We start from the raw sequence: 23,351 nt of genomic DNA on the forward strand, positions 1-23,351 counted from the left end.
AGTCCTAGACTCCTGCTCCTGCCCCCAAACTCCACTGAACAATCAGTCACCAAATTGTGTCAACTTTATTGCCAAAATATTTCTTGAGTCTGTGCCCAATTCTCCACTCCTATTACCAGTGTCTTAGATAGAGCCTCATTTTTTTTTTCACCTAGATGATAAGTAACAATAATATTAAAAATAATATTCACCACTATTTTCACATGCCAATTATAGATCAATTACTGCAGTAGACACTTCACATACTTCATCATCCATAGTCTCAACAGTCATCTCTCCATGAGGGAGGGGGATCATCCATCCCTGTTTTCAGATTGAGAAAGACAGAAGCTCAGAGGCACTTAATAAATAGCCTAAGTTACACAAAGATGTTATGGGGCTGCTATGTAGACTGAGGTCGGTCTGACTCCAAACCCCAGGTCTTTTCTACTCTCTAAACTGCAGTGGTGTCCTGACATGGTCTTCCTGGCACCTGTCTTATTCCTCTCCAACATCTACTGCCAGAGGGGTCTATTTTTACAATGAAACTCTGACTTAGTCTCTCCTCTGTGTAAAATCCTGTAGTAGCTTCCCCGTGCCTTCAGAGTAAAATTTAAACCCTTTAGCAAGGCTTTTCCTGGTGTGCCACTTTGCCCATTTAGAGATCCGCTTCCCTCCTCTCCAACCATACCTACGTCTCTTCCCTTCCTGGAGCACACCATGCCTGCTCACCTGGCCATGCTGTATTTCTCTCCAGTCCCTCTGCCTGTGAGTCTCTTCTCATCAGCCTACATGCCTCCATCTCAGCCTCCTAGATGCTCTTGGACCCACCTGCTGTCCAAGCTGAGTTTAGCTGTGCCTCCTCTGGACAGCCAAGGTACTCTGTCTTGCCTCTAGTGCTGAATTTTAGAGTGATGCAACAGTCATTGATTGAACATCTACAATATGCAAGAATTCATGGTGGATTCTAGTGATTTAGGAATCAATAAGACATGTCTTGCTTTCAGAGAACTTACTTTAATGAGAGAGATGGATAGCAAAATGCTTCATTACTATCTTTGATTCCCCTGTCTGAACACTGGATTTCAGAGATTCTTGGGCAGGAAGAGTACTTGTTCATCTCTGTGTCCCCAGGGCCTAGAACTATGCCTGGCACACAAGGAAGTCGGTAAACACTAACAGCTTGAGCTAAAGAGACAAACCAAGGCCACCAAGCTATCTCTGTGAGCATACAATGCCATCTACAAGCACCATCTTCACTTTCATGTGTATCTTTTCCAGACTCTAATATGTCCAAGTCATTGTTTTCTGATTTTCTTGAGGTCCTCAAAGTTCAATCCAGCAAGGAAGGAAACTAATGTCAGAGGTTGTTCAGCCAAGTGGAACACAGGATAGGCACTTCAGTATTGTATGTGTCTTCCAATAAGGAGGCCCTTCCAGCTCCTTCTCTTGGGCTGCTGTGGCCTGTCTTGCCAAGATAAGTGAGTAAAAGGACAAGTCAGCCATATTTGTGTAGGTCCTTAGGGTAAGACAGGTTTGGGCAGCCCTTCTGAAGGGGGTCCCTGTGTAGAAACAAGACCCCCTGAAGTCAGTTCCCTCCCGCTACTGACCATCAGAGTGACACAGGCAGGAGGGCACAGGGCAAAGAGAAAAGGCTTAAATTACAGCAGGTTTTTTGTAAAAAAGACTTCTTTCCTTCAAAAGCTTATGGTTACTTCTCTGCTGAGCAGCATTTCTGCCTCCTCTCACCTTGGAGGACAAAGTACAAGCTGCCTAGGAGATCAAAGAGGGAGCAAGAGGAGGAAGAGAGAGTTGTTGACCCTCAGAGCAGACAGCTTCTAACTGCTTCTAAGTTCTAACAAGGCAAGACCTCAGACATCAGGAAGAGGAGAGGGAAAGGAGGAAAAACATGGAGGAAAAGGCCACTCCCACCTGAACCACAGCAACCCACACACCTGTACTTTCCTTTTTGAAAACTAGATTCTCTAAAAGTGTCTCTGATGATAATATGACCATCCCGACACTGTCTGAAGCAATGGCGAAGGGCTTAGAGTCCGGTGGCCTGGATCTGATCCCAGTTCTGTCTTTTAGCTAAGGGTGGGATCCTGATTCCTCCTCTGATACTGACCTCAGAGGATGGTTGTGAGGATCAATGCAATAAAGGCATACAAAACACTTACCGTGGGTTCTGGCACCCACCCCAGGTGCTCCTATTGTAACTGACCACTGGGAACCACCTATGGGACCACTTTCTGTGGAGGAAGGATGTTCCTCAAAAGAGACTTCCCTTCTCACTGACTCTATTCCCTGACCCCTGACTGGACTGAGTCTTCCTCTGCATCTGTATCTTCTCTGTCACAGAACTACTCCTCTGTGTTGTGCTGGTTTTCTTGTCTATCTCCCCATTCAGGCCATGAGCATCTTGAGGGTCAAGATGTGACTTTCATGCTAGGGCATTCATTCACTCATTTATCACTTACTAAGTGTTTCCTACATGCCAGGAGGGGTCACTAAGTGGTAAATAAATTACTGAAGTCTGGGAATGACCTATAGAAGCACCTATATAAACTGTCCAATCAACAAGCATATGTACCTGTCACCTGTGGTGAGCTTTGGCAAAAGGCTTTGGGATCAAAGAAAATGACTGCAACTGTGAACATGATTCCCAGGAAATGTATCAGTCATGACAGTTGATCTGCTAGGTCACATGCTGGATTTTATGTAAAACAGACCCAGTTGATCAAGTACACTCTCACTGTCTCTGTCTCTGTCTCTCTCTCTCTCTCTCTGCCCCTGCTTTCTTCCTCCCTCTCTAAGTCCAGAGAAACTTAGCAATTACTTACCAATTCATACAGACTTTTGGCTGCTCTAAAGGTAATGTTCAAAAGCCCAGACTCGGGAGGAGCCATCCGTACAGTTCATCAGCCAGGGCATTATCTTCCTCATGTTTGTCTCTCTGGCACCCAGCACAGAGCTACTTACCCCACGTGTATTCCAAACTCACCCTAATTCCTCAAGATACCATCACCAGTCTAGTCTAGTCTAGTCTAGACTAAGTGACCCTTACAGAACCAAACAGGATTTCACAGAGTCAAATAATCGAGGTACATTTCACAGAACACAGCCCAAGACCTGAACAGGATGAGGTGTCTCTCCTTAGAACCAGATACACAAGCAGAACCAGCTTCATTAGGAATCTGCCTGCTGGTCAGTTAAAAGGCAGCCAAACCATGACATCAAAGGCCTGAAAACCTAGTGCCGGGTCTGACATTCCTCTCCTGGGCTAGTTTATCTTCTAGATCAGGCTTTAAATACCTCAGTGAAAATGCAAGTGATGCCCCAAAAATCTTGAGTCAGACTTTTACTCCAGTCATTAATACCCCAGGGGAATCTGTTTCTCAGATCAACCATCTGGTGACCCAGGAGAGAGGATAATGCCAGAGGCAGTAAGAGTCTGGTATCTGAAGGGGGAAGGCAGTGTTACAGGGGATCTGAGTGGTCTCTGATGTGTTGATGGACAGGGAAGTTCTCACTCTGCTCCATCCTCAAAAGCAAGCTTACTAGAGTATTTCTGTGACCCCCTAACAAAACCTCAAGGCCTTGCACACCCAGCTAACCTCATTCCACTAAAGTTTGGGAGACAACCTGCCAAAACAAGCAAACTCAGGGGGGCTACAACTGTGTGAGTCAGCTGTGGAAGAAGCCAGAGTACACAAATGTGCAGATATTTGTGCAAGGTAGTCTGGCCTATACAGCAAGTGGCCAATGGACCAGCAAGGAAGGGGTTCAGCTTTCAAAGGCAGGGCTGCATTCAGGGAAAAAGATTCCAAGTTAGTGAAGTGATCACCTGTAACCTAGTATCCAGTGTCATGCATAACTCAGATAGGGGGTCAGTGACAGGTTCCAAACCTGGTTCTCCAAAACTCCATATGAGTCATTAAATTCTCTTAACAAGTTTTACCTTTAATATATAACAGTGTTCCCCAAATTTTTGGCACCAGGGACTCGTTTCGTGGAAGACAATTCTTCCACAGACCAGGGAGGGGGGATGACCAGTTTCTGGATGATTCAAGTACATTACATTTATTGTGCACTTTATTTCTATTATTATTACATTTTAATATATAATGAAATAATTATACAACTCAGCGTAATGCAGAATCAGTGGAGCCCTGAAGTTGTTTTCCTGCAACTAGATGGTTCCATCTGGGGGTGATGGGAGACAGTGACACCCAAAGTGTGTTGCTTATGTCCAGTCTACTCCATAATCTCGTTTTGGTTTCTGTCACTACAGAAAAGCCTGCTTCACAAGGATAGGATGTTGGAAATGAGAACAGGTTTTTCAGTGCTTTTGTGGCAATCTCAGGATATTCTGCCTTGACTTTAATCCAGAACGTATGGAGATTTGAAGTTGTCTCAAACATACTTTTAAGGTCACCGTCATTTGCAATCTCAAGAAGTTGCTCCTCTTCTAGCACGGACAAAGTCGATTCACCTGGTTTATTCACAAGTGGGTCACGGATCCATTCCTTCCCAGGTCAGGGGTCTTTTGTGGTTGGGAAGTAATGCTCAAACTCTTTTGAAAGATGAGATAGGTGATCATGTACCAGCTGGGAGAAAGAAGGTCTTGGCTCAGTCTCTTTCAAAATCTCTGCTAATGTTTGAAACATGTCAAAAATCCCAACGTTCAATCATTGCCCCCATAATTCCAGTTTGGCTTTGAATGCAGCCGGTTTATCTGCCGACTTGAACACAGTTGTCGTCCTCCCTTGAAATGACAGATTGAGTTCACTGAGCAGGTTGAATATGTCACACAGGTAAGCAAGTTTTGCAACCCATTCTGTGTCACTGAAATGTGCTGTCAGTGGTGACTCTTTTTCTAAAAGAAATCTCTGGAGCAGCTCTTATAACTCAATAACTCTGGCTAGTGATCTACCTTTAGAAAGCCATCTGACTTCTGTGTATAAGAGAAGACGTGTGTGCTCTGCGTCCATCTCCTCACAAAGCTGCGCGAACAGACATGAGTTAAGGGCATGTACTTTACTTATTTGTTTATTTATTTTTTTTGAGAATGAGGTCTATTTTATTTAGTTTTTAAAATTTTTTTTTTATTTTATTTTTTTATACAGCAGGTTCTTATTAGTTATCTATTTTATACATATTAGTGTATATATGTCAATCCCAGTCTCCCAATTCATCCCACCCCCCACCAGCCCACTTTCCCCCTGTGGTGTCCATGCGTTTGTCCTCTATATCTGTGTCACTGTTTCTGCCTTGCAAACCGGTTCATCGGTACCATTTTTCTGGATTCCACATATATGCATTAATATACGACATTTGTTTTTCTCTTTCTGACTTACCTCGCTCTGTATGACAGTCTCTAGGTCCATCCACGTCTCAACAAATGAACAATTTCTTTCCTTTTTATGGCTGAGTAATATTCCATTGTATATATGTACCACATCTTCTTTATCCATACATCTGTCAATGGGCATTTAGGTTGCTTCCATGACCTGGCTATTGTAAACAATGCTGCAGTGAACATTGGGGTGCATGTGTCTTTTTGAATTATGGTTTTCTCTGGGTATATGTCCAGTAGTGGGATTGCTGGATCATAAGGTAATTCTATTTTTAATTTTTTAAGGAACCTCCACACTGTTCTCCAGAGTGGCTGTATCAATTTACATTCCCACCAACAGTGCAAGAGGGTTCCCTTTTTGCCACACCCTCTCAACAACAGCATTTGTTGTCTGTACACTTTCCAATGATGCCCATTCTAACTGGTGTGAGGTGATACCTCATAGTAGTTTTGATTTGCATTTCTCTAATAATTAGTGATGTTGAGCAGCTTTTCATGTGCTTCGTGGCCATCTGTATGTCTTCTTTGGAGGAATGTCTATTTAGGTCTTCTGCCCATTTTTGGATTGGGTTGTTTTTATTTTAGTATTGAGTTGCATGAGTTGTTTATATATTTTGGAGATTAATCCTTTGTCCATTGATTCGTTTGCAAATATTTTCTCCCATTCTGAGGGTTGTCTTTTCGTCTTGTTTATGGTTTCCTTTGCTGTGCAAAAGATTTGAAGTTTCATTAGGTCCCATTGGTTTATTTTTGTTTTTATTTCCAGTACTCTAGAAGGTGGATCAAAAAAGATCTTGCTGTGATTTATGTCAAAGAGTGTTCTTCCTATGTTTTCCTCTAAGAGTTTTACAGTGTTCAGTCTTACATTTAGGTCTCTAATCCATTTTGAGTTTAGTTTTGTGTATGCTGTCAGGGAGTGTTCTAATTTCATTCTTTTACATGTAGCTGTCCAGTTTTCCCAGCACCACTTATTGAAGAAACTGTCGTTCCTCCATTATATATCCTTGCCTCCTTTGTCATAGATTAGTTGGCCATAGGTGCGTGGGTTTATCTCTGGGCTTTCTATCCTGTTCCATTGATCTATATTTCTGTTTTTGTGCCAGTACCATATTGTCTTGATTACTGTAGCTTTGTAGTATAATCTGAAGTCAGGGAGTCTGATTCTTCCAGCTCCATTTTTTTCCCTCAAGATTGCTTTGGCTATTCGAGGTCTTTTGTGTCGCCATACAAATTTTAAGATTTTTTGTTCTAGTTCTGTAAAAAATGCCAGTGGTAATTTAATAGGGATTGCATTGAATCTGTAGATTGCTTTGGGTAGTAGAGTCATTTTCACAATATTGATTCTTCCAATCCAAGAACATGGTACATCTCTCCATCTGTTTGTGACATCTTTGATTTCTTTCATCAGTGTCTTATAGTTTTTTGAGTTCTGGTCTTTTACCTCCTTATGTAGGTTTATTCCTAGGTATTTTATTCTTTTTGTTGCAATGGTAAATGGGATTGTTTCCTTAATTTCTCTTTCTGATCTTTTGTTGTTATTGTATAGGAATGAAAGAGGATTCTGTGCGTTAATTTTGTATCCTGCAACTTTACCAAATTCATTGATTAGCTCTAGTAGTTTTCTGGTGACAACTTTAGGATTCTGTATGTATAGTATCATGTCATCTGCAAACAGTGACAGTTTTACTTCTTTTCCAATTTGTATTCCCTTTATTTCTTTTTCTTTTGATTGCCGTGGCTAGGACTTCCAAAACTATGTTGAATAACAGTGGCGAGAGTGGACATCCTTGTCTTGTTCCTGATCTTAGAGGAAATGCTTTCAGTTTTTCACCATTGAGAATGATGTTTGCTGTGGGTTTGTCATATATGGCCTTTATTATGTTGAGGTAGGTTCCAGCTATGCCCACTTTCTGGAGAGCTTTTATCATAAATGGTGTTGAATTTTGTCAAAAGCTTTTTCTGCATCTATTGAGATGATCATAAGGGGCATGTACTTTAATGTGGCTGATAATTTTAATCACATCCTGCAAAACGTTGTTAAATTCAGGTGACATTTTTTGGCTAGCCAGCATTTCTCTATGGATGACACAGTGCATAGATTCACATTCAGAGGCAACCTCTATGACCTGAGTAGTGAAACAAGAAAGCGCTCCAGACATGGCAGCCACTCCGTCTATGCATATAACAACACAAAATGACCAATTCAGTTTTCCTGATATGTAATCATTCAAAGACTTGAATAGTTCTGCAGCTGTGGTGTTGGTTGGCAACAAAAGTGCACATAACATATCCTCATGCACATCCTCCTGAAAAATATATCGCACAAAAACAAGCAATTGTTGCCTTGTTGTTAACATCGGTAGACTCGTCAACCTGGATTGCATACCATGGTGACTCATTAATTCTAACAGTTGTGCCTCAATATCCTCTGCTATTTCATCAATTTGTCTAGTTATGGTGCTAGCCGAAAGAGGAACACATGCCACCTTTTGAACTGCAGCCTCTCCTAAAAGTTCACAACAAATGTCCTTAGCAGCAGGCAGTATTAACTTTTCACCAATAGTAAAGGGCTTCTTAGCTTTAGCAATGCAGTTAGTCACTAAGAATGATGCTCTCAGTGCCGACACATTTGTTGAAGTGGTGGCTTTCAATAATTGCTTCTGTTCTTTGTGTTCACGTTTGTTTCTTTTGAAAGACTCCAAAGGCTTGTCTTTTAATGCATGGTGCTTGAACTCCACGTTTGGCTAGGGTTAGCTTGTGGGCTTACCAAAACTGTGACTAAGACAAGTGTGCAGTGTGGGAAAGAGGTGTGGATGGAAGTGGTAAATAAAATAATGGGCAAGCCACACGCAGACTAAAATAAGTGTTGGATTCTGACTTAAAACCTGCCACCAGATGCAGTTGTACTATTGAAGGACATCACCTCACTTGCCCCTATAAAGCCTGCCACCAGATGCAGCTTAATTGTCACTTGCCACTCAGTGATAGGGCTTTGATATGAGTCTGCAAGCAATTGATCTATTATGGTCTCTGTGCAGTCAAACCTCTCTGCTAATGATAATCTGTATTTGCAGCCACTCTCCAGCACTAGCATCACCACCTCAGCTCCACCTCAGATCATCAGGCATTAGATTCTTATAAGAAGCGTGCAACCTAGATCCCTCACATGTGCAGTTCACAGTAGGGTTTGCACTCATATGAGAATCTAATGCCACTGCTGATCTGACATGAGGCGGCGCTCAGGCGGTAATACAAGTGATGGGGAGAGGCTGTAAATACAGATGAAGCTTAGCTTGCTCGCCCACTGTCCACCTCCTGCTATGTGGCCCTGTTCCTAACAGGCCATAGACCAGTACCATTCTATGGCCCAGGGGTTGGGGACCCCTGATATATAACACTTGGAGAGAAAACATACTCTGCATCATCAAGTATAAGGCAAGAGACCCACCTGGTGCCATTCATCCATCCATCCCACATTCGTTGATTGATTTAACCCAATATTTCTGTGCTAGGTGCACACTGCAAAGGGCACATGCTTAGAAAGGACAAAGCTGGAGTCAGGTAGCTCCTGACCCCTTGTCTGCACCTCTAACCTCAAGCACGTGTGTTGATTCCATAGGGCCATCCCCAAAGAGTTAATGCCATTTTGACTCTGACCTGGCACACATAAAGCTCCATTTAGCATCAAGTTCATTGGTGCTGACCTAGAACTGTGACAGGAGACTGATCCCAATGTCCTGTCCCTCTGAGACTGGGTTAGGGGCAAGAAGGAGAGGGAAGGAACAGGATTGTAAAAATAATGGCACAGTCTTAGATCACAAGTGTGGTGCAGTTGAAAAACCCAATGGACTTTGGCTTTTATCAATGTACACAGCAAACTCCAGCTCATATTTATGGAGCACTTACTATATGTGGGGCACTGGTTTAAGCCCTTTACCTGCATAGTGTGAAGAGTGTGTGTTTTGCAGTTCAGATGTCTGTGTGAATACTGGCTTACCACTCATTAGCTGTGTGACTTTGGGCAAACTGCTTAGCCTCTCTGTGCCTCCATTTCTTTGCCTGGAAAATAGGGTAATACCAGTACTAACTTAATAAGGTCCTCATAAAAGTTAAATGACTACAATATAAAATGCTGAAATTGAGCCATGTCCTGGCACAGAGTAGCCACTCAGTACTAAGATGAACAATCATTATCCTATTAGTTAATCACACTTCTCTGCAGAGAAGGCAGACTATTTCTTCCTATTTTGTTAATAAGGCTTTGAGAGACTGAGTCAATGTGTTCAAGGTCACAGAGTTAAGTGGCAGAACTAGGATTTGAATGCAGGCAGCCTGACTCCAAAGTCCGCAAGCTTAACCACCAGCATGAGGACAGCACTGTGCTAGGTCCAGGTACAAAGAAACAAGTCAGGGGATGAACAAGAGATCCCTATACAGAACAGTAAACACTGTAAGAGAGATGCACTGAAAGAAAAAATAGGGGAGGATGGCTGGGGCTAGGGTATCAGGGAGGGACAGAACCGAACCATCTGCAGGAACTGAATAATGCTTCACCCAGCAGGGGACTTGAGCTCTAGCCTCAAAGAATAATGAGCAATTTGTCAGCCAGGGAGGAAGAAGGGCATTCCAAAAAGTCAACACCTAGAATACCAGAAGAATAGTGAGTTGGGTGGAATGGAAAGTGCATACAGGAAGTGTCATAAGGTGAGGCTGGGAAGGTAAGTTGAGGCCAGTGTGAACAGGCATGTAGGCCAATGTCTGTGGTTAGATTTTATTTCGTAAGGCAGTGATTCTCAAACTTTAATATGCACAGGATCTACCTCTGGTGCTTGTAAAACATGTGCACATGTGCAGATTCCCATCCCTTCTGTTGGGGGGTGGGGGCAACACTTACATGTTAACAGTCAAAAATGTTTCCAGACATTGCCAGATGTCATTTGGGAGGCAAAATCAAAACCCCAGTTGAGAGCCACTTCTCCCATCCCTACTTTACAGATGAGGAAATCCAGCCACAGAAAACTACAGAAAGGCCTCATCCAGGATTCAAATGCTGGGGGTCCCACTCCAGGGTCTGGGTTAGCCAACAAGCCTAATAGCCTTTTGGGGAGAGAGATTCAAGCCAGCCTTCTGGGGAAGAATTACATATTTGTTGACAGACTGAATGATGGGTAGAGGATGAAAGAGTAAGGTTCCAAGGTGAAACTTCAGTGCTTGTCACTGAATTGTGAGGATAGTAGGTACTATCATTTGGATTTGAGTAGAACCAAGATGTATTTGCTCAAAATGGAAAAAGCCTGGTTCCTCATGGTATGACCCAGCGGTAGGTGTTGGGATTCTGCTCAGACTGCATAGAGGAACTCTCTGTAGGGCTGGGTGTGGGTTGTGCGGTACAAACCAGTTGATTCACAAATCCTGGCTGGGCCCCTTCCCAGGTATGTGGCCCCGGTAGCATTATTTAACCTCTGTGCGTCTCATTTTGCCCCTTTGTAAAATAGGGATAGGAGTCCCTACTCAGAGCCTTGATGTGAGCACTCAGGCAGTTAATAAGAGCAAAATGGCAAGCTAGCACGAAGTGGTTTCCTCGCCTATCCTTCCAAGCCAGCCTCATTACCTCCACGCCCCGAGTTCCATATCCATTGCTCCTCCCCACCCCCACACCCCAATCCTTGGGAAGCCCAGTCAGAGCTGCAAGAAGCTGACCGCGCCCCTCTCCACGAGCAGAGCGTCCCCCTGAGGATTTAAGGGGCGCCAACGACCTTGTCACTCCCCAATCCGCTTTGATTTCGGGGTCCTGGGGGTCGCCAAAAGCACGCGGCCAGCTGAGTGCCTCAAAGGTAAATGAGATCAATGAGAGCCCTGGAAATTTCGGACAGATCCGCCTCCGGCAGGCCCAGGGGCAAAGCCAGTCACTGTCGCGGGCCCGCACGCTCAGCCCCTGGTCCCAGGGGCGGAGGAGGAGAGAAGCGCTGAGATTAGGGAAGGACTCGCTCTCGGAAGCCAGGCTGCATAAGCAAGGAGCAGAGAGTTGTTGGGTCCAGAAAAAGAAGCGGGGGGGAGGGGCGGGGGAAGCAACAGGAAAGTAAGAGGAAGAGAAAGAGTAAAAACAAGCGCTGGGAAGCAAAGTTCCCTGGGGGACCCAGGCTACAACACCTGGCAGGGGGTCAGGAACAAAGCAGAGACTTCAGGTCTGAAGTGCTCTGGGTGCTTCCGAAGAAGGGGTATTCCGGGCAGACCAGGGCCCGCTTGGGATGCCAGGCGCCCCTATGCCCTTAGCGCTCTCACCGGCGCCGCTTACCTTCGCCAGAGCCACCGACGCGCACTTCCGGGGTCCTTGCTCGGGGACCAGGAGCCGTTCACTAAGGGGAGGACGCAACAAAGCTGTGGCCAGGGTTTGGGCCGGCACTGGCGCCTCGGAAAAAATCCCAGGGGAGACACGCCGAGGCGGGCGCGGGGCGCTGGGTCTCAGCCTGGGCGCTCACGGGCAGCGGTAGTGAGCCCCGCAGACGCTGGAGAAGCGCGAGTCAGTGGGAGGAAAAGGTTGTCTCATTTCCTTCGGTCTTTCCCCTCCACTCCACCCACTCCGCTCTGGACCTGCCCTCCCTCCCGCCTCCCCCCTCCCCAAGCCAGTGGCCCATGTGGGCTCTGGAAAGACACGAAACTTCAATGGCTGCCGCAAGCGGCGCCCCACTCCGCGTCAAGTTAGTTCTAGCTCCGGAACTCCAACCTGACCCGCGCACTTCTGTGGAAGTTTCTCCATCGGCTGTCCCCGGGATCTTCCCTTTCCCCCTGCGGGGACGAGCCCAGATTTGAAAGCAGACCTCCAAGCTGCTTCCAGCATCCATCCTCTCCTTCCTGTCCCATCACCTGCTCTGAGCCCTTTTTTTGTTGTTTGGTTTTTTGTTTGTTTGTTTTTTTGGTTTTTGTTTTGTTTTGTTTTGGCCGTGCTGCAGAGCATGCGGTATCTTAGTTCCTCCCAGGAGGGATGGAAACCAGTGCCCCCTGCAGTGGAAGCTCGGAGTCTTAACCACTGGACCACCGGGAAGTCCCTGAGCACATATTAAATTACAGGAAATAATATTTACTTTGTTGAATCTGATCGATTTTTTTTTCTCCAACTGGAGAGTTTAAAACCTAATACATAATTTTGAAGGAACGTTCATTTTGATCCAAAGGAGAGCAGCTGATTTGGCCTTGCTCATTCAGAGTTGGGGTTTTCTTTCTTAAATTCAACACCTACTTTATTTAAGAGCCTGATAGGTGCTGAGCTGGGCTCTGGGAACTTAGAAAAGAACAAGCAGGGCATGTTGTTCCTAGACAATCGTCATATGTAACTAGTGCAGGCAGAGAAGAGGTCCAGGGATTCTGTGGTCTCTTAAGAGATAGGTCAAGAACTGGAAGAGCTTTCCACAGAGTAAAAACGGCATGCACAGAGCCAAGGAGGAATGGGAAAGCCCAATCAGGAGGTGGTCTAGCAGAGAACACAGCCAGGATGGGGAGTGATGGTGGGTGAACATGGAAGAGAATGTTGACCAGTCTACCAAGAAAGGATAGGAGCTGCAGAGAACAGTGGGGTGGAGTTGACGAGAAATAGTGACCAAGAGCTGACAGGGTGCAGATGAGTGGATGAAGGAAAGAGGTAATTTCCAGGCCTCTGGCTGGAGTACCTAGTGAGTGACCAGTGCATAACCAGAATCCAGAGCGCCTTCTGGAGATGCTATTCCAAGTGTGGTCTGGGGACTGACAGTATTAACATGAACTGGGAGCTTGTTAGAAGTGGGAACGTTCCAGCCCCACTTGACCTACTGAATCAGAATCTGAATTTTAACAAGATTCCCAGATAATTCAAATGTGCATTAGAGTTTTGGAAGCACTGATCTCTAGACCACTGTGTATTAGAATGACTGGATATTAGACTGTGGTGCCCTGACCATACTTTAGAAACACCTGGAGAGCTTTGACAACCAATATGAGGCCCCTGGTCCCACAAATGCATATTTAATTGGTCTGGGGTAGGGCTCCAAAATCAGTATTCTCAAAATGATGTTCAGATGATCTAATGCAATCAGAGTTTAGAACCACTGTTCTAGGCTTACTCGAATGCTATTTCATTTAACCTTGAAATGCACCTCTTCAGAAAGAAAAAGAACACCTATGTGTAAGTGAAAATGTAAAGACTAGTTATCTCCCTCTCATACAGAGGCAAGTGGTCTGCTGGAAAGGGCCCTTTTTTCCTAAACTAATCAGAACCAGATTCTAGCCTCAGATGGCCACTAGAGTACTGTCTGAACTTGGGGCAAGTACTCCCCTCTCAGGCCTCAGATTTCTTATCTGTAAAATACACACATGACTAACCCCAGATTTCACCCACAAGGTGCCATGATCAGAGCTCCTCCTAACTCTCTAGCTTTATCAGAAGGTAGCTGGAAAAGTGATATTGAGAAGTGGGTTTTCCTGATGTAACACTATTCGTACCACCCTGGTGCAACTGCCATGCATAAACACCAGAGATCAGAGAATTGTGTGCTAAGCAAGGGCAACACACATAAGTGATGCTCCATAAATGTGTACTAAGTATATAAATAAATACATGAATGAATAAATAACAGTCAGTGGCATAGACTTTCCATGAATTGGCCCTAACCCAGAACATATTCACTTGCTTCCTAATCTAGAGGAAGGACTCTGGAATTTGGAAGCACTCTGACCCATGAACCTAGCTTTGGATTTAAAACTACTACTATTAATAACTACTAACATTTGTTGAATGCCTAGTACACACCAGGCATTGGGCTAAATGCTCTGCTTAGGATAACCTCATTTCATTATAATGAAGAAGATACTGTTGAACCTCTGCTGTCCAACTGGTTTCAGGAATCATAGGTATAACAGGATGAGAGCTGCCACCTAGGACAGCCCCTGCCTCTGGTTCTGCAACTGGGCATAAGTGGCCAGAAAGCCCTCTTGGGGGTCTTTGGGGTCATTCTCCAGAGAGATCAACCTGAGGGAAGGGCTTTGGAGTGACGGCTCCAGGGTCCTATAGAAACCGATGCTCCCAGAAGCTATCTCAGGAGACCTGTGGACTATGGTTAAGCCTTGGACAGGAACTCTTCAAAGCTACCCACTTCATGGTTGCATGTGTGTGCACTTACTACCTTACTTACTTATAAGAGCCAAACCCAGCACCAGTCCTTTTCACATATATTTCTCTTAACCCTCACAGCATCCTTACATGTTAAGTACTCTTGTTTTCATATTTTATAAATGAGGAAACTGAGATGTCAAGAAGTGAAAATCTGTTTGTCCCTGCAATCCAAATTTCTCAAGTGGTACACTTTGCTACCACCACTGTCGGCATTTACCACCACCATTTTGCCGCCCTGCCCCTTTGATAGAAAGGAGAGTCCTCATTTCAGGTCCCATTCACTTATTACAGTTACACATCATCAAAACTCTCTGTGACCCATTTTCCCACCTGTAAAATAAGTTGTCCTTGATTGCCCTTTTACTAAGACACTATGTGTGGCTTGATCCTCCATAGCCTGAGATGAGATGACGAGAGATAAACCATAGACTGTTATGAGAAACCAAATGTATGGGGGAGATTTATCCCAAAATGAGAGGGGCCAGTACTTCACTAATAGCACAACTATCATAAAAGAGGGAATCCTCTATTTTCCATCTCTAGGGGGATATAACTAAAGCATAGTATTACATAGCATTTCAGACTTTAGATCAGATGTGAGGAGGGAGCATTAAGTCCCTCTGCTAGACCGTGGCAGATGCTCAGGGGCTATCTTGTGAAGTTTCCCCTGGTTATGGGATAGCTGGCTGGCCTTAAGGCTGAAGTGGAAAGGAACACAATCTGGGATTGAGATCCACAGGATAAGCCAGGCAGGAACAGAGGCAGGAGGGAGTCCGTGTGCACAGGAACAGCCTCAGCTCCAGTTATAGGCAGGGGTGGGGAATAAGAAGTGGAAGAGTGTTCATCCCAGGAAACCAGGATCTGAAGTAACTACTTCATGCCTGGGTCCAGGCCCAGGGCTGTGAAATAAGCTCTCAGTGTAAGCATTCTTGCTGATGTGTCAGCAGGCTTGGGCCTCCCTGCAGAGTGTGCAGGGCTCCCAGGGTGCTGGTGGTAAGAGCAGGGCTCCACCATCCTGCACACTGGTGTCCTGGCCAGCAGCAGGACCTCTGACTCATGGAAGAGGTCTAGTCCCCAGAGCCCCTTCATTTAACACAAAAGAGAAGTGGTAGTTTTAACCCTCAGTGGCATTTCTTCAACAGCACTGTCATGATGCTGGGATTTGGTAGGAGAATCCCTAAGTCCACATCATTGCTGAGCCCTATCGATCAACTTTGACAAGTACCCCAGACACATTTCTGCTGCTTCCACTTCCTAAACTCCCATTTGTGTTTGCATGACAGCAATTTGATGATTTTACATGAAGCTCATTGCAGCGAATTTTTACTGGTACTGGTTTTTGCCTCAAACAAAAATATGACCTCAAACTTTGGTTATTTCCATTTTACAGATGAGGAAACTAAGGCACAGCACCCAAAAGGAGGACAACAAAACAAAACTGATCTACCAACTCAACTAAGGTAAGACCTTCAGGTCCCTGTGGCTTTACCCTAAAATTATGAGCCACTTAAGGTACTACACAATGACTGCAGTGGAATATGTCCAGATATGTCCTCACCCAAAATCATCTGGCCCTGTGTAGCCTGTTTATCAATGCAGTTCAGTTTAACTGCCATTTCCTGGAGACCACCTGCCCTTCACAAGGAATTGTCCTAGACACTGTAGGTGACCTTGCTGCATGATACACTCAATCCTAACCTGGGGAATATTTTGAAATTACAAGCTGGGCTCTAGACCAGATCAATTGAATCAGAATCTCTAGGTGTGGAACCCATTTTTTTAACCTCTGCAGGTGATTAAAATGTACAGTCAGGATTAAGAACCACTTCTGTAGGAAATGCAGAGACAAAGCCTAGGTCCTAATGGATAAGGAGTTTGCAAAGTAAGTAAGGCGCTCAGTTTAGTAATGGATGATTGCCAAAAGTCATCAGGAAAAGGGAAATATCAAAATCTCTCTCTTGACCAAAGCATGTTAAGATAATACCAAACTAACAAAAATCCCTGGATTTATCTCAGCCTTGAGCGGGTAATGTCATCATCACATGGTCAAGAGTAGGAAATCTGGTTCTGTCCCAAGAAAGTACAAATGATTGAAACCAGAATTCTTGTCCCTTCTCTTATAGCACTGCTATTTACAAGAAGCATTCAAACATCAAGCACTTATGAATTCCAGAAGTAGTAAATGATCTCTAGGAGCGTCAGAGCAAGGCAGTCATGTAAACCAAATAATGAAAGACAAAGGAAATTGCCACATGGCCTGATGAGAGGTTAATGGATGTGCAGACAGAGACATCAATGTGTCACCATTAATGATGTCACTTTAGGAAAATCAGGAGGCTGAGTTTTTTTTTTAAATATTCTATCTTACAGTCATTTCATATTTATTCATCTTAACAAAAGTGAGCCTGAAAATATTGTTTAAAATATTAGGGGAAGCAGGACAATTTATCTCTCTCTTTGTTTCTTTGTTTCTTCCTTCCTTTCATTAACCAGGTGGCATTTAAATTCATTCACCTCACAACTACCTGCTGAAATGACGCTAGTCATATGATAGTATTAGCTACTAACACCTCCTAGACACCAAAGGTTGAAGAATGCAGCACCATACACTTACAGCCAGACCTTTCACCAACTTTTTACAAGGTCTAATGGATGCCTTTAATCACCAAATAAATCAGTATTGACGGTTATGCTCTCCTTAGTTTCCAGAGGTAGATAATGAAATTAATGTTCCCAGGCCTTCTCTTCCTTTTCAAAAAGCGAAGTTTTGCCTGTACAGAGGAATATAAGGGGGTGCTGGACACACTAGTCAAAAAAATTTTTAATAAAACCAGAAAGCACAGGGAACTTGAGCCACACAGCTGAGCACCACCCCTCCAAATGGCCTCCCTGTGTTCTAATCACCTCCCCCACCTTTCTTAAAATGTTATGTGTCCAAAAGGGATGAAATAATGAGGAACAAGCATCAACTAAGCATGTCTTTATTCTGTTGTGAAGTGGAAGCTTATCTCTCATTGAATTAATTCCTCATGGGCCCAGTCAGAAGAGTAGAAATCTAAATCCTTTTGGCTCAACCACTTTATCTTGCTTGAGGCAACAGAGTAGAAATCAGAATATTTCTCTCACCAGTTTCTGCTGCCCAATACAACATTACCTGTGATTAGTGATAGTTTTTTTTTTAATTGAGGTATAGTTGTTTTGTGATGTTTTGTTGGTTTCTACTGTACAGCAAAGTGGAGTCCCCTGTGCTATCCAGCAGGTTCTCATTAGTTATCTATTTTATACATATTAGTGTATATATGTTAATCCTAGAGTGAAGTAAGTCAGAAAGAGAAAAACAAATATCATATATTAATACATATACATGGAATCTAGAAAAATGGTACAGATGAACCGGTTTGCCAGGCAGAAATAATGATAGGTTTTGAATCAAAACATATTCACCAGTTAAACCATAAACATAGCTGAGTGTAAATCTTGCTTCTTTTATTCCCTCTATTTTCCATAGGGAGATTCTCATCCTTTTGCTGAGACCTCCTTTACTTTTTTCATCTTGGTTAACAAGGTTAAATAAGCATGAATATAACTTTACTAAATCGTTCATACAAAACACTCTCTTTCTAACCAACAGGAAGTCACTGTAAAACTGAGAGGTTTTAATTATAAGAAATGAGACAATGGGATCATGAAACATGCCTAGTAAAGTTGCTAATAGTTGTGCTTTAAGAAAAAGCAAGTTATGTCTCTATCCACAACGTATATGACCCTAAACAGTTGTCTATAATATAAATGTCTTTTTTATATTGAAAATACCATTGACTCAATATAAAATTAAGACATTCTGCTATAAGTAATTTTAGTCCCACCTATTAAAAAATACACTTCATATGTAGCAAACTACTGAAAGTCATTTTTAGAGGAATAAGAAACAGTAGAGCTCAAAATAAAGTATAAAATTTGTGTTACAGTAACTCAATCTAACAGCATAACTGAACTAAATTCTGAGCCTTTTTCAGTACTCCTTTACAAGACTGCCTACAACCCTTCCAAATTCCTCAAAGACTTGTCTCCTGTAACTGTGAAAAGTGTGAGCTTGAGAAATTAGTAGAGTGATTTGGTCTGAAAGATAAATAGGCAAACACAGGATAGATGACAAAACATACCAAACTATACATTTCTTTGAAGATTGTGCACTAACCAGAGCAGATGGTTGAGGTAACCCTGAACTTCTTAAAACACTACAGGACATTCATTTAATCAGTTCTCTGATTCATAAATTTCATAGTAGCAAGTTCTGGAACATGGTGTCCTTATGCACAGGTGTGCTAGATCTAATCAAACCAAATGGATGGCACTCTGTTCATTACCCCAGTGCCCAAACTGGAGTGATTTCCATTCTTAAACTGATGCTGGTATCCAGCAACCAGTCAGCCTCCTGTGTCTGGACACAGCTAATGGAGTTGAGGGATCTACTTTGGATGTGAACAAGGAGTCTAAGATTATGGTCCTAACAGAAGAAGAGATAATAAATGAAAAGCTGATTCATTTGTTTCAACAGAAGGTCCATACTAGGAATCCTTTAAATTAGCAAGTTTGATTAATGCATTTAAAATATGACCCATTTGATTTATGTTTAAATGGTTTACTATACTTCTCAGAAACATAGAGTTTAGTTGTACTGAGATGTGCAGAGTAACAGCTTCCACACAGAAGTATGACCTCAACCCCTTGGGCACATGGGAGATTTGGTCAGTCAGGGGGTTCTTCTCTGTGCTTCAAGCCTCTGCTTGCCAGACTTCCTTCCTTGCTCTAATTTCTCTTCCCTCATCTCTGATCTTCCCATTGCCTCCTTCCCCTAAATCTTGAAGATGCTTAAGCCCTCCTCATCATTTGAAATACATAAATAAATTACCCATTTATAGGTATTTTCTGTATCTTTATTTCTTTTCCAAATTTCTCAAACAAATGGGTGTATTTATTATCACTTTCTCAACCTCCATTCAATTGTCAACTCACTGTAGTCTGGTTTCTGACCCCCAACACACCACTGAAATTGCCCTCATTGGAGTCAAAAATAGCCTCCGAATTTCAAAATCCAGTGGCTGTCCCTGAGCTTGTGTTGGTACCTCTCTGCAGTATTGTCCACTGTTGGCTACTTTCTTCTTCACAAACTCTTCTCCCTTCACTTCTGCACTTTCCCATCTCCGAGATTCCTTCCTACCTTTGTGGTCATTCCTCCTTTGTGACCTTCCTTAACTAGTTTTGATTCATAATAAATGCACATATTCATGTTACTAGCATCTTTTGGGGGTTGCCCACCTCTTACAGGATAAAGTCTAGACTTCTTAGCATGGGATTCAAAGCCCTTCAGGGTCAGCCTCAATCTATCATGCTTCAGCTGTATCAACCTCTTTACCGTCTCCCAAACATGTCATGCTATTTCACACTTCTGTACCTTTGTACAGAATGTTCTCAACTCCACCACCATCCTCCACTGAGGAATTCCAGCTCATCTTTTAAGACTCAGAATAAAGGTGAGCAATTCTGGGAAGACTTCCTTGCCTCCAAATAGAGGCAGTGCTCCCTCCTGAGTCCCTGGCATCTGTGACATGTCTTCATTGTGAACTCTGCAATGAGTTTCCTCACCCGAGAGGGCAACAGGTGCTTGTTCATCTCTTTGTCTCCAGGGTTTGCACAGTGCCTAGCACCTAGTAGGTGCTAACTACATGATTAGGATGCAAGAACTATCACACTACTCTTATTTCTCTAAATTGAATTTAATTTTCCCTGAGCTTTTTACTCCTTCCATAGGGAAATTTAATCTGTCATTATTAGGTACTTCCCAGGGTCAGGGGTAGGTCCCTGGTGACTTGTACCATACAGAACATGCAAAGAGGGGCCTCTCCCGTCTATACTGATTACCACATCCAGGCTTATTTTCCAAGGCTGCATGGAACCAGGAGACAGGTACTTCTGAGGCCTGGGACTTGAGATTTTTTTCACAGGGGTTCTCAAGGCCACAGCCTCTAATGTTTGGTTGTTTCTACTCTACCCCTCTCCCCTCCTGCCCTTCAGCAGCCCTCGTTGTGAGTGCTGTGGGAAAGCAGGGTCCAGGCATTCATACTTGATGAACACTCTCTGTAATCTTGTTCTTTCTTTCCTTTACAGGGACTTCCTTAGCCTCCAGTCAGGATGTGTACCCTCAGAAACCCGAAGCTCCCACTCCAGCCCCAGCGCAATTCCCCTCAATCAGCATAGGTGACCAAAACAAAACCAAGAAAAAGGGCTTCTTCTACTAGAAAGTCTGTTTTCAACCAGCAACAAAAAAGCCCCCAAAGACAAGGGTCTTCCTACCTTCTTGAGGCAGAGGAGAGAAGAGCACTGACAACAAAGAGAAGAAGATACGAAAAAATTTCTCAGTAAATTATCGTGCCACATAACACTCAATGAATTTGTTCAATTAATTAAAAGCAGAAATATCCATGAAAAAAACATGAGTGAAATTGCTCTCCCAAAGAAAGACACCTCCACTTAGCAGGCCTCCTCACTTAGCCTAAGCCTCTTCATTCCTTCCCTGTGGATGGAGGCCTAAAATCTCTGGATCCCCCCATTTATGGCACAGGGACGCCACTCACATGGCTGAGTTAATTTAAGCTGCTGACTTGGATTGCTGACATGGGCATTTGTAACAGCTGTATTAACCCACTTTCTCTCATGGTTGATTTTAATCTCTTTAAATTTTGCCCAGCCAGTGAGAAAACTGAAAGCATAGTTGAGAGGGTATGGGAGACAGAAGTTGCAGGTCATAAGCTGAGTGGTGGTTAAATCCTATGGAAGGAAGCAAACACGTGTATAATCCTTTCAGGAAAACAAGTATTACTGGAGAGGAGAAAGCTGCCAATGTAACTTTGTTCTAAGAATAAATAGCACATTTTTCTTCAGTGTTTGCTTTTCTCTCTTTGATCCCCTTGAAGCCCTCTGGAACTGCTGAGCCAGCAATTTCTCTCCCCTCTGAGGCTGGAGAGAAGGAGCCACAAACCCTCTCTTGAGATTCCTCAAATGGAGACATAAATAGGGGGTCCCAGGCAATGCTGGAGCCAAGAGGTCTATGGAAGTCTAGGATCCAGACATTTTAGTGAAGTTTAATCACCACAAATATGCCACTGTGTTTCCAAACATGCTGTCATGATACCGAGAAGCTGTTTAAAAGGGAATAATAATGGAAAGGGTCTATGACCAAGGCCACTGAGAGTCATGGGAGTTTGAAAAACAAAAAGAAAAAGCAGATCTCAACTGGGTTAATGTTTAGCTTTAGTCCTAGGCAGTAGTAAATGTCTGCAGGCAGATAAACTGACTAGAGCATACCCTCCCCATGGGAGTTTATGATTCAAATACTCTAGAAACCACAGTCCCTAGTAACATAGTTTTCCCCTTTTTTCCCAGACAGCTTCATTTCAAGGGAGTTGTAGGCAGGATGATACCAGTGAAAGATAAGGGCCTTGGCCTCAAATAGATCTGCATTAAGTTCTGGTTTTTCTACTTACTGGTTGTAAAATAAAGCAAATTAAGTACTTGGTTTCCTTGTCAGATGGGAATAATAATACTTATAGAATGGTCATCAAAAATATATGAAATGATATATGTAAACTTAGCATTGTGCTTGGCTCTAAGTGTTCAATAAATACCAATTCCCTTCCATCACTCCTCCCTACAATATAGCATTCAAATCAGAAAATACTTACTAAGCACTGATCAACGCTGAAAGCCAAGACAGATAAATCCCACTCAGTGGGAAACTACATACAAAATGAGTATTCAGATCTGGAAAGTGTCAAGTAACAGGTACACTCAGCCTTCCACATCCACAAGTTCCATATCTGTGGATTCAACCAACTGCAGATTGAAAATACTAAAAAAAAAAAAAATCCACAATGTTCCAAAAAGCAAAACCTGAATTTGCTGCACACTCCAGCAACTATCTACATAGAATTTACATTGTATTAGGTATTATAAGTAACCTAGAGATTACACAGGAGACTATGTAATGGTCATATGTGAATACTATGCCATTTTATATAAAGGACTTGAGCCTCCAAAGATTTTGCTAACTGTGAGGGGAACCAGTCCCCTGCAGATACCAATGGATGGTTGTATGGTCATAAAACTTCACAGCAGACACTGATCAATGGCCAATCCTGACAGTCAGTCCTAGGATCCCCCAGAGGGTAGCGGTATCTGAGGGAAAACTTTATGAAGAGGGATAGGCTTGCTCTAGACAGAGAGGTAAGAAAGAATCAGACATATTTTGGAAAGCTCATAGACTTACCTTGCTTCATAGGATCTTCTTGAGTGATTTTGGGAGGTATTTGGAATGGAAATTGGGGAATGTGGTAGCTTAGATATGAGGGCAAATTCTGTCTCTATCCCTATCTAAGGGAGACTTTGCTACTCCTAATTTTGAGTCTGGGCTGGTTCTGTGACTGATTAACAAACAGAATGTAGCAGAAATAATGCCATACCAATTCTGGGCCTAGCCTTTAAGAGAATAAGTAGTTTTCACTTCCTGCTTCTTGGAACTTTTGCTTTTGAGACGCTGACTCTTTGAATCCAGCCACCATGCTGTGAGAAGTTCAAGTCATATGGAAAAGGCATTTGTAGGCTTTTTGATCAAAGCCCCAACTGAGCTCCCAGCCAACAGACAATATTAAGAACAGCCAAGTGAATGATCTATCTTGCATATTCCAACCCAAAAAAGCTCCCAGATGACTGCAGTCAATACCACATGGAACAGGTCTACTCAATTGATCCCAGTCAACTCACAGAATTGCAAGAGATAATAAAATGGTCTTGTTAGATACAAATTTTGGAAGT

General features: G+C 43.2%; 1 protein-coding gene and 1 long non-coding RNA gene across 4 annotated transcripts in view; one reads left to right on the forward strand and one right to left on the reverse strand.

Annotated features, from left to right (window-relative positions):
* The window catches only part of EVA1A (eva-1 homolog A, regulator of programmed cell death), a 93,296-nt gene extending 70,460 nt beyond the window's left edge, over window positions 1-22,836 (reverse strand). For 2 of the 3 annotated variants that reach the window (XM_068564474.1, XM_068564471.1), the window contains exon 1: window positions 11,634-11,791. The gene's annotated coding sequence lies outside the window, so the exon portion shown is untranslated. Of the gene's footprint in view, window positions 1-11,633; window positions 11,792-22,806 lie in introns of those variants that run through there. The other variant, XM_068564473.1, reaches the window with a different exon arrangement.
* Window positions 11,025-21,404, forward strand: LOC137777582 (uncharacterized). Its single transcript, XR_011076568.1, has 3 exons — window positions 11,025-11,172; window positions 15,871-15,940; window positions 20,649-21,404. It is a non-coding gene; the product is annotated as an uncharacterized lncRNA (long non-coding RNA).
* Window positions 22,837-23,351: the final 515 nt, after the last annotated feature.

This window comes from Eschrichtius robustus, chromosome 15, assembly GCF_028021215.1.
Source record: "Eschrichtius robustus isolate mEscRob2 chromosome 15, mEscRob2.pri, whole genome shotgun sequence".
Lineage (NCBI taxonomy): Eukaryota > Metazoa > Chordata > Mammalia > Artiodactyla > Eschrichtiidae > Eschrichtius > Eschrichtius robustus.